We start from the raw sequence: 12,143 nt of genomic DNA, 5'->3' as shown, positions 1-12,143 counted from the left end.
ATTGATGCAGGTTGACTCAACAGCTCCCCGCCAAATTCACCTTACAAGCATCTTTGATCAAATCAGAATATGCTCAGCCAACTCCACATCCTTCTGGATCCTAATTCTTGCAAGCACCAAGCTAACAGGGACAAGAGGCTTTTGAAAAAAATCTCAGGAGAGTTTACATAGATGGGGCAGATGGGCATCAAAGCCACTTAGTCCTGTGCCATCAGCCCAGCCAATAGGAAAGCAGACTCAAGGAGGAGGGGGCCAGACTTATCCTGCCAAGCATGTGTTCTTGCAGTCTCTCCTCTTTCTCCTCCAGTATCCTGCTGTCCTATCAACATCCCCTCCTGTTGATCAGGGAGAAGGGAGACATTTTGAACCATATTTGCACATCTGAATGTAGGCATTTCTGCCTTAAGCATTAACTGAGAATAAATTCCTAAGCGTTATTTCTGTAAAATGCTTACTACACACCGTGATAAACTTACAAATAATTTAATTTAAACAAACAGTGGGGGGAAAATGACTATTGCAATTTGCTCCCCGAAGCCGTGGCAGGGAGACAGCACTGGTAGTCAATGGCAGCGTGATCTCAGGCATTATTATATATCACTGACAAATATAAAACAAATTGTAGTTGTAAGTTGACTTTAGGGTGAGGGCTAAAAGGCCTCTAAAATACTTTGAGGGGCTCCATGTTTATTGTTTTCCAAATGACAAAACCTGCTCACTGTACAACTACAAAAGATGCTGGATGAAATCCTGCCCTCACTGCAATCAATGGCACTGATCTCAACAGGACAGGATTTCACCTGTTATTTCTAACTGCCAGCCAAACTCAGTCTGCAATCTGGAAGCCTAGTTCTGTTTTTCTGGGTCATCCACCACCAACAATATAGATTCTGCAATTAGAGCTTAGTTAATAATTCTGTGGATGTTGCATGAATCAGAATGAAATTCAGTTCACTCTCCCACAGCTGTTTTGGCTCCACAGTGGTAACAGGAGGAAACAATAATAAAACCTTATCTTTGTCTCTGACAAAGGCAGACATGACAAAAAATGAACCTGAGAAGCCGAACTGTTAACGATGTGTCATTTTTACATAGTAAAATCCAACTTGAAGGTTGACACATCGATTTCATTAGAAGGGTGAAATAATTTGTTAAAATAAGTCCATTGAGACTGAGAATTGTCACACTTTCAAGTCAGAAGAGGATTTTGAAAAAAAAAATATGGGGCTTCAAAAGTTAATATGTTTCTGATTTCTGCATAAAGAATTTAATTTCTTTATCAATTCGTAATTCAAATACAAAAAACAAAAACAAACCCAGCTTAACTGGTTCCAGTTTCCAATGAAATTAGGCATCCATAAGAGCAAGTGAATAGTGGGGGTGGGTGGAAGTCTAAAAATGGAGATGTTATTAAATTTAATTTCAGATTTGATAGTTATGCTTCTGGATATGGATCAGGGAGTCTGAGGAGGAAAGTTGAATATGCATCAATGAGCTGATGGAGGTTAACTTGAACTAGAAGCTTCAGATACGATATTGCATTTTGGCAGCCTTCACTCCGATAAATCATTGCCTAATGACATGTTATTCCTTTTTTACTTATCTAATGTGTTAAAATTTTACACTAATGTTAACTTTTCCCTTGCATATGTTAATTACGGGCAAACAGGTCAAATCCAATCCCCCAGATTTGATTCCTTTCAAATTTTCTGGAAAGGAGGAGGATGTTGATTCTGTAGCTTCAGATGCAACCAATCTGCATGGATTTGAGTCTGATGGAAGCTAAAGCTTGGGATGGAGATAAGACTTAATTCTGGATTCAGGGGACCACGTACAAGTACTGTCCTTGAATTGCTTCCTGCCTCACTTCCCAGCTCCCCATATGTTTAGGCTGGTGGGGAGTTGTAGGAGAGGAAGGTTTCCCTCTAACAAATATGTTCATTTTGAGGCAGGTCTGCTCTATATTTTTTCTGGGACTTTTGCTATTTCAGTTGTAGATGTCCTGCTTGTCCTTATAGCTAGGGTCCTACCAAATTCACGGTCCATTTTGGTCAATTTCACGGTCATAGGATTTTAAAAATTGTAAATGTCATTATTTCAGCTATTTAAATCTGAAATTTCATGATGATGTAATTGTAGGGGTCCTAACCCAAAAAGGAATCGTGTTGGAGTTGCAAGGTTATTGTTTGGGTGGGTGGGGTGGGGGGGTGTTGCGGTAATGCTACCCTTATTTCTGCGCTCCTGCTGGCGGCGGCAGCGCTGTCTTTAGAGCTGGGCAGCTGGAAAGTGGCGGCTGCTGGCTGGGAGCCCAGCTCTGAAGGTAGAGCCACCACCCACAGCAGCGCAGAAGTTGTGGTATGGTATGGTATTGCCACCCTTACTTCTGCACTGCTGCCTGCAGAGCTGGGCCCTCAGTAAGCAGCTGCTACTCTCTGGCCACCCAGTTCTGAAGGCAGCAGCTCAGAAATAAGAATGGCACTGTATGGTATTGTGACCCTCACTTCTTCGCTGCTGCTGGGGGTGATGGGAGGATGCTGCCTTCAGAGCTGGGTACCAGGCCAAAAGCCACTGCTCTCTGGCTACCCAGATCTGAAGGTAGCTCAGATGTAAGGATGGCAATACCGCGACCTCCCTAAAGTAACCCTAACCCTGCAACTCCCTTTTGGGTCAGACCCACAATTTGAGAATGCTGGTCTCACCTGTGAAATCTGTATAGTATAAGGTAAAAGCAGAAAAAGGAACACATTTCACAGTCCATGACATGCTTTTCATGGTCGTGAATTTCGTAGGACCCTACTTATAGCAAAATGCACAGGAGAGAATGCGGAGAAACAGCCTCACAGTACAGAAAGTGTTCATATTGAAACTAGTTTACCACATACATATTGTATTATGTTGACTGACTACTGACAAGTTCATTGTGTGCTCCATTTTTCTGGCCAACGCTAGTGGTGGGGGTGGTATGTTTTCCCACTAGAAGTAAGACGAAAATAGTTTAAAGTGGAAAAGGCAATTATAATTTTATCTTTAATCAGTCAAAAATGAGCACAGGGAACCTGTAAAATGCTCCATAGTCTTATATTGCAGGAATCCCAAACCATGGGTAGTCTGGATTTTGTCCTTGGAAACCTAAAACAGGAGGATTGAAATTTTTACAATAAGTTTTGGTAACATGGCCACCTGAGCCTGTCTGTAAATACAACAGGATCCTGCATTGTATGATCAGGACAGTACCGGGCCAGGGAACCATCTTTTTGTTCTGTGTTTGTACAGTGCCTAGCATAATGTGGTCCAGTCCATGAATGGGGCTTCTACCTACTACTGCAATATAAATAATCATAATAAATAGTTTTGTGAGGATCCCATGTTCTCTTTTGGTGCAGGTATTTATTGTCACCCATGGATCTGGACCATTTTTTTAAATGGTTCAAATATTCACATACAAGTTTTTATGTGCAAACTGGTTAACTACATGCACAACTGCAATGAATGTATTTGGGCCTGCTGATACATGTGCACTTACATTTTATGGCAAGAAATTCAGTTCTACTTTTACAAAGGTAGTTTCACTAACTACCTCCCGCTCCCCCCACCCCACCTGCAAGAGTCCTAGGGAGGAGCTCTGTTTACCTATCTCTCTAATCAGAGATGCCTTTGAGGGTCCACAGCCCTTCTCACAACAACAGAGATGTCTATATTCTCTCTGACTTTCCCAGTGCTCCTGGGAAGTCTTAAAATGAAATACAGAGAGGTCCCAGGGAAAAGTTAGTAGTATGCAGAGCCCTTGGCTACACTTGCGCGTTATAGCGCAATAAAGCTGCCAAGAGCGTCTACCTCACTCCCCGTCTATACCGGCAAGGCACGTAGAGCGCTCTGACTCAACGGCTGGAGCGCTCCTGGTACTCCACCTCCCTGAGAGGAATAAAGCTTGTTGCACTCTCGCTGGAGCACCACGGCACCAGTGTGGACACCTAATGCGCTCTGATTGGCCTCTGGAAGTGTCCCACAATGCCTGTTCTAGCCACTCTGGTCATCACTTTTGAACTCTGCTGCCCTGTCCTCAGGTGACCAAGCATCAGTCCCACCCTTTACCCTGGGAATTTTGAAAATCCCCTTTCTGTTTGCTCAGCCAGGTGTGGAGTGCTCTCAGCGCATCTTTCCAGGTGGCCATGCCTCCACGTGCCAGGCAATCCCCAGTATGGAGCAATGTCGAGGTCCTGGACCTCATCAGTGTTTGGCGGGAGGAAGCTGTCCAGTCCCAGCTGTGCTCCAGCCGTAGGAATTACGATACCTTCGGGCACATATCAAGAGCCATGATGGACAGGGGTCATGACTGGGATGTGATGCAGTGTCGGGTTAAAGTGAAGGAGCTGTGGAATGCCTACCGCAAAGCCCGCAAAGCAAACGGCCGCTCTGGTACTGCCCCCATGACCTGCAAATTCTACAAAGAGCTGGATGCGATACTTGGGGGCGATCCCACCTCCACTGCAATGACCACCATGGACACTTCCGAGCCCAGTACAGCAAGGGGTGGGGGAAAGGAGGAGGAGGAAGAAAGCACGAGCGATGGTGCTGAGGTGGGGGGAGACACCCCGGAATCCCTGGAGCCATGCAGCCAGGAGCTCTTCTAGAGCCAGGAGGAAGGCAGCCAGTCGCGGCGTCCGGTGCTTGGGGAAGGACAAACAACAGAGGAGGTTCCTGGTAAGCGGCTTTCTTTTCAGAAAGGAAGTTTTTAAGTACGGACTCTTTGGGTGAGGAGGGTAAGGGCTGCATGTATGCCTAGATGCGGAATAGTGCATTGATGTGGTCTATCACATCACGGCAATCGGCATCCTCAGCCAGAACATGGGCAATGCACCTGCACAGTTTTATTGGGAGAGCCAGCATGGTTCATGTCCCAGTCAGGCTAACGTATCCGCGCCACTGTGCCGTGAGGTGCGGGGGGACCATTGCTGCACACAGGCAAGCTGTGTACGGGCCAGGGCGGAAGCTGCATTGTAGGAGAAGACCCTCCCTTGCTTCCCTGGTCACCCTCAGCAGCGAGGAATCATTGCTCTCTCTGGTGTGTACAATGCTGCCTCTGTTAAGTGTTGCATTTTGCCTGTCTAGGTGCAACCTTGAGATCTCAGTCGTCATTCTTATCACCAGCTGACAGACTGAGAAGACTCTGGAAGAGGCCGCATAAAAGCAAAGAAGACATGCTGCATGAAGTCATGCAGCAGTCTGTAAATGAGAATCGAAAGGCACAGAAGTGGAGGGAGAGTGAAAGGAGGATCCACCAGGAAAATGCAATGCACCGGCGGCAAAGCACGGAACGGCTGATTAGCATAATGGAGCGCCAAGCGGAATCTATCCAGGTGCTCATCACCATGCAGGTGAAGCACTACTGTGCTCGTCCCTCTCTGCAGCCCTTGTCCCAAAACTCTTCCCCTTGTGGCCCCATGTCCCCTCCAATCCACTTTCCCCAACATCCGGGTTCTTACCGCCCCCAGCTGCCTCCTACACCCGTAGCTTCACCACCCACCCACAAAAACTATTACTCTTATCCACTGCATGCAACCCCCCTCAACATGCCTTATAGCCATCCTGAAGTGCAGCACTCAGTGCACAGCACTGCAGACAGGATTCGAGAGTATGAAATCAGGATATACTCAAGCCTATGAGTGAACCAGTCCCCACCCCACCCCCTTGCCCTTTTGGTATTTCTGTGTTACTTTGTTTTTTTTCAATAAATGAATTTTCTTTTCAATAAAATGGAGCTTTTTCCTTTGAAAACATACTTTATTAGTGCATAAAGCAAAGTATACCTTAGCCCAGGAAAGCAACAAGCACTGCAAGTCAGTGTACCAAACACAGTCACTGCACTTAACTCCCGTGCAGAGCACCAGACATTACTGGTGGCTTTCAGCCTCAAATTGCTCCTTCAAGGCATCCCTAATCCTTGCAGTCCCATTCTGGGCCCCTCTAATAGCCCTGCTCTCTGGCTGTGCAAATTCAGCCTCCAGGTGTTGAACCTCCAAGGCCCATGCCTGAGTGAAGCTTTCACCCTTCCCTTCACAAATATTATGGAGGGTACAGCACGTGGATATAACCGTGGGGATGCTGTCTTCAGCCAAGTCCAGCTTCCCATAAAGAGAGCACCAGCGGCCCTTCAAACAGCCAAAAGCACACTCCACAGTCATTCGGCACCAGCTCAGCCTGTAGTTGAACCATTCCTGGCTGCTGTTCAGGCTCCCTGAGTAGGGTTTATGAGCCATGGCATTAAAGGGTAAGTGGAGTCTCCAAGGATCACAATGGGCATTTCGACTTCCCTTACGGTGATCCTCTGGTCTGGGAAAAAAGTCCCGGCTTTTGCAGCTTCTTGAACAGGCCAGTGTTCCGAAAGATGTGTGCGTCATGAACCCTTCCAGGCCAGCCTGCGTTAATGTCAATGAAATGACCACGGTGATCCAAAAGCGCCTGGAGAACCATGGAGAAATACCCCTTTTGGTTAACGTATTCGGAGGCTAGGTGGGCTGGTGCCAGAATAGTAATATGCGTCCCATCTATCGCCCTTCCGCAGTTAGGGAAACCAATTTGTTCAAAGCCAGCCACAATGTCATGCACGTTACCCGGAGTCACAGTTCTTCTAAGCAGGATGCGATTAATGGCCCTGAAAACTTGCATCAACACAATTCCAACCATCGACTTTCCCTCTCCAAACTGGTTAGCGACCCATCAGTAGGTGTCTGGAGTTGCCAGCTTCCAGATTGCAATAGCCACCCGCTTCTCCACCGGCAGGGCAGCTCTCAATCTCGTGTCCTTGTGCCGCAGGGTGGGGGTGAACTCCTCACACAGTCCCACGAAAGTGGCTTTTCTCATCCGAAAGTTCTGCAGCCACTGATCGTCTTCCCAGACTTGCAGGATGATGTGATCCCACCACTCAGTGCTTGTTTCCCGAGCCCAAAAGTGGTGTTCCATGGTGGAGAGCATGTCTGTGAATGAGACAAGCAATTTTATGTCATATGCGTTACGTGATTCGATATCGTCGGACTTCTCACTGTCACTTTGGATCTTAAGCAGTAACTCGACTGCCAAATGAGACGTGCTGGCAAGACTCGTCAGCATGTTCCGCAGCAGTTCGGACTCCATTCCTGCAGACCGAAAGGGAAGACAAAGCGTGCTCTGCACAGAAACCGTTGAAAGATGGCGCCAAATGTGGACAGAAACACAGGGATTGCTGGGATGCGAAGCGATGCATCACGGGGCGTTGGGACAGGATCCAGAATGACCCGCACCCCACACCTCCTTCCCACAAGCCACAGCGCCAGAATGGGAAAAGGTGCTCTGTGGGAAGGCTGTCCATAATGCACTGCTCCAAATGCTGCTTCAAGTGCTGCGAATGTGGCCATGCCAGTGTGCTTACAGCTGTCAGTGTGGACAGACTGGAGCGCTTTCCCTGGTGCGCTCTCCAAAGGCTAGTTTAACCCAAAGCACTCTACAGCTGCAAGCGTAGCCATGACCAGATACCTTACAAATGAAAAGACAATAGGCTGAACTTCAGCTGGTATGAAAGGGTACAGCTCCACCCAGTCAATGATGACCCATTTACATCAGTTAAGAATCTTGCTCAAGGTATTAATCAAACCAAGCCGAAACTAATAATGAAACAAAGAAAAAAGCAGCATTTTGCTTTGGAATGAGAAGTGAGTAAAGGTTTGGCCAGTTCTTATTTGCAGTGCACACCCTGCAAGTGGACCATTAAAGTGGGTGTGGGGAAAATTAACTGAGAATTTCCTAGATCTTCATGTTTTACTTCTCAACCTTAACTTTGCATCAAACAGTGATCTAGCTCTGGGGATAACAGGAATAGTAAGAGGTTAACTTCTGGATTAGGCACCAGAAGTATAACTATACAGAGTAGTGCTCACAGATTGGATATTCAAAAGTGCTGAGCATTAGAACTAAACGAATAATTGATTTTTTCGAATCGGTGGCCAAATAAAAAAAAAATAGGTTTGTTTCTAACTGACATTGATGTTTTTATTTTTGTTTTTCTTGACTAAACCAAAAACTTTTTGTTCTGTTTGATTCAAAATTATGTTTCTGAAACTAAATATAAACTCAACATGAAGTGTCAAAATGATTTGTTTAAAAAATGTAAAAACAAAAATGTTTTGATATTTCTGATTTTTTTTTCTTTGCTTCTTTTTTGCGGAAACTATTTGTCAAATTAGTTCTGAATTTTTGAATAGTTTCTGTGCCCCCCAAAATGCATATTTCAGTGAATTTACTACTGAAAAATTTTGCCCAGGTCTACTGAGCATTGCCATAAGTCTGCTCCCACTCAGCTGAGTTGAGTGGGAGCAGAGTTAGGCCAGTGCTGAGTGCTTTGGAAATTCCAGCTACATTATGAAAATGGGAAGAGCTCCCTCTATATAGACATGGAAAGAGTTACAAAGACAATCATACAAACCTGGACAGTTTGTGCAAAGTATGAGAAAAGTCACTTGAGGGGCCATACATTTACCTTGATCTGTGACTAGAACATCTGCCTACATTGCTGATGTAAATATGGAGTTATTTGGGGGATTTGAGATCAGCCCCAGTATATGGACCTAAGGATTTAATATGTCTCTTCAATGTGAGGGACAACCAAGGGTAGGGAATCACCTTAAATGCTTGAATGACACGGACGGAGACATTTTGTTCTTACTAGGAAGCTAATTAGTATATTTAGGGCTCACTTGTGGTTCATCCTATGCAGATGTGCTAGTGGGGTCATGCAGTATGTTCTCTTCCCAGAGCAGGAAACAGCTACAATCTGCCTCCTACTGCTGGAAAGAGAAAGGTTAGAAATACCAGTCAGTACTGCGGGCAATGCTCCATGTTCCAGGGAGAAGAGTGTCTGGGAGCATAGGTTCCATCCACTGTGTCAGCAAGCAAGACCTGGTCCCTACATATACTGAGTTCCAAATACAGTGGGTTTGGCCTTAGCAGATGTGTTTTCAAAACCAGAACATACTTGAGATTGAGGACTCTCAGCCTGCCCATAAATGTGTCTCCAGTTTTATAGTAAATAGGGATGTCTGATTGCTTTGCTAATCATAAGTAGCCCTTGTGAATAATCTTTATTTGGAACCATGTTTGCTTGATGTGTGTGAATCAGTATTGGAGATCCATGTGAAATTTTAACAAGAGGGTATGTGAATTTTCCTTCTTAAATTGAAGGCAGTTAAATTACCAAGTACAGCCAGTGGTGCAAGTAGAATTTCAGTACACTGTGCATAGGCAACTCAGGGGAGGGACACAAAATGGGGCACCAGCTAAAGGGGAGGCATGTGACTTCCCACGTGACTCCTCCCTGCCACACCCCCAACCTGGGTCCCCCATGCTCTCCCCATCCCACGTTACCTGGGAAGGGGAAGGGGGAAGTTCTGTCCTCCCACTGTGTCAGAGACTTCTGAACCACATGGTTCTCCCAGGAACCTCAGCGACGAAAGTAACAGCTCCTCCAGCGTGGCTGTACAGACCCCAAACAGGAGGTGCAACTGCAAGGAAGGGCTGGAGGTTGGACTACCCTGCTGGAGGAGGTGCCGGCATGGGGCTGCCCAGCAGCCCGACATTCTGCTCCTCTGTCTTTCTGGTATGGCATACTGGCAATAAATATCTTAATGGTATGGTGTACCATATCATACCACCCTACTTGTAACACTGAGTACAGCACTTACTATGCTTCATCAACTTTGACCATATACCATCAGAATTATATGTTTTCTCTAGTTTTTTTGAGATTACGCCTAAAACCCACAGCTAATTTCTATGTCCAGGGAATATTTACTTCACTGTATATATTTCTTATTGTAATTGCACTTGTCTTGATTTGCCAAATTGTGCTTTGTTAATTTGTTTAAGGCCATGTCTACACTTACAAGCTTACAGAGGCAGAGCTGTACTGATACAATTGTGCTGCTATAAGATCACTCGTGTTGTCACATTATGCCAATGGGAGATAGTTCTCCCATTGACATAATAAAACCAGCTCAACCAGCAGCGGTAGCTATGTTGACAGGAGAGCATCTCCCGCTGACATAGTGCTGTGCACATGAGAAATTATGCTGGCAAAACTTATGTCACACAGGGGTGTGTTTTTTCACACCTTTGAGTGACAAAAGTTTTGCCGACATAAGTGTTAGTGTAGACATGTCCTAAGAATAAGACCCAAAATTCACAATTTGTAAATGAAAAATCCTAAAATACAACATTGGAGATTTTTTTAACTTCACTGTGCATTCCAAAACATACCAAAATGAAACACATAGCAAACATTAGACTAGATATTCATTTCTAGATAAAGAGAGCAAGGCATATAGAGCAATCATAGACACATTTGCATGTGCAGTTATAAGATCCACATTTAGACGGTTATTGTTATCCAAGGTAATATTCAATAACATTTAGATATTTTCAATTCCACCTTTTAAGACCATTCAAGAAAGAACAGATCACACAAGAGGCACATCAATTCTATTAGCATAATGGAATGATTGGTCCATCTATTATTGAAACAAAAAATAGTTTAATTACACTTTTGGTTGGTGTTATAAAAGGTGAAGGGACAAAATTCTACTCTTAGATCGAGATCTCATCTCGTGTGCTATATTTTCCCATATTCTGTTTCTTCAGGAGAAGAACATTAGCCAAGATCTGAGATCAGATATTTGCATTCAAAGAACATGGAGGTGCCTTATAGTTAAAGTTCTCTCAGAAATTGTTGAGTAGGTCAGAAAAATAAACTCAGTTGTGAATTATTTTAAAATCATGTTTGAAGACAATCTGTTTTAATTTGTGCAAGTGCTGTAAAATTCTAGTTTCCATTATGCAGTTGCAGTTTGTTCTGACAATTCTCCCTAGATAAGTTACAGCTAACAAAAACAAAAGAAGTATGAGTTATAGTATTAATTGTGAAAATCCTTGTGCTTTAGCTCAATGTATGCAAATTTTATTTTATTTTATTTTGTTGGGCTAATGCAGAATTTTGCAAAAGCAACATTTTATTTTTTCTTTCTGGTAAACAATGATTCTCAACAAACTTACTTCTGAAAAATCTTAGCTGAAGCTCACCATACATCAAGTTTATGTCAACTATTTTGCATCATGGGAGTATTGGTAATAGGACAACTGCTGCACAGGATTTGCAGTTTGAGTCACAGTTTAGATATTTTAAAGATTGCTTTTCTTTTTCTGCAAATTAAGATCTAAATGAGTCTATTTAGTGCTCAGATGCTATGACATGCTGTTGGGTACTAGAAGTGAAAGAAGGAAAAAAACAACCCAGAGCGTTTGAAGATTCTTCTCTTTTTAAACAAAGCTGAGGTACATTTTTTTCCCAGACCTTATACAAGCTGTACACACTCTCCCTCTCTCTCTCTCCGGGCACCTCCCTATTACAATCCAAAGTTAATTTAACAGAATTCATGACAAGATGAGAAATTGGAGCCTCAGAGGGAGGCAATTGCTTCACTAAAGTGAATCTGTGCAACTCAGGCTGGTCAATGCCTGTCATAAAGTAGGCATGCACTTTTATGAGTTAATGCTGTCATATCAGAGTCTGACAGTAAAGCCTGATAAAAAAATAAAGCATGTGAAAGTTGCATAGCAGGTTCATGATGTAGAATACGGTTAGGAAGATTTTCTCATCTGGAGCTGTTACTGGAATAAAAAAGTCAGTGGCAAAATACCAACTCCACCAATATGTTTTAATCCCTCTCAGACACCTAGTGTACACCGAGTGCAGAACCACTGTTGCTTCTCTTACACTCATTAAAAATAAACCCACACACGCAAACACTATGTACAGAATTCACAAATTCAAAGGAATGCCAATAAACCTCATGGCCATGAATTGAATCAAGAAACTGTAGGAATTAATGTAAATATACATCCTCAAAAACCTGAAGAGCTGAGTACCAATTTACCCTTTTAATTCTCCTAATAACCAGCATCAGTTTGGAATGAAGATAAGCACTAAGGGGGTTGCTTTAGCATATAAGAAGACAGCTACAACAAGAGCACAGGATATCACCAATATGAATCAAGAAACAATTGGCCATCTTTCCAGGTTTCACCTCTAGAATACAGGGCTTAAGGATCTAGTGGCCATC

General features: G+C 43.9%; 1 protein-coding gene across 4 annotated transcripts in view; it reads right to left on the bottom strand.

Annotated features, from left to right (window-relative positions):
* The window catches only part of EDIL3 (EGF like repeats and discoidin domains 3), a 437,917-nt gene that overhangs the window by 147,469 nt on the left and 278,305 nt on the right, over positions 1-12,143 (bottom strand). The gene's annotated exons all lie outside the window — the stretch shown is intronic.

The sequence above is a fragment of the Malaclemys terrapin genome, chromosome 6, assembly GCF_027887155.1.
Source record: "Malaclemys terrapin pileata isolate rMalTer1 chromosome 6, rMalTer1.hap1, whole genome shotgun sequence".
Classification (NCBI taxonomy): Eukaryota; Metazoa; Chordata; order Testudines; family Emydidae; genus Malaclemys; species Malaclemys terrapin.
Note: the sequence above shows the minus strand (reverse complement) of the source record. Positions and strands in the feature narration are given on the sequence as shown.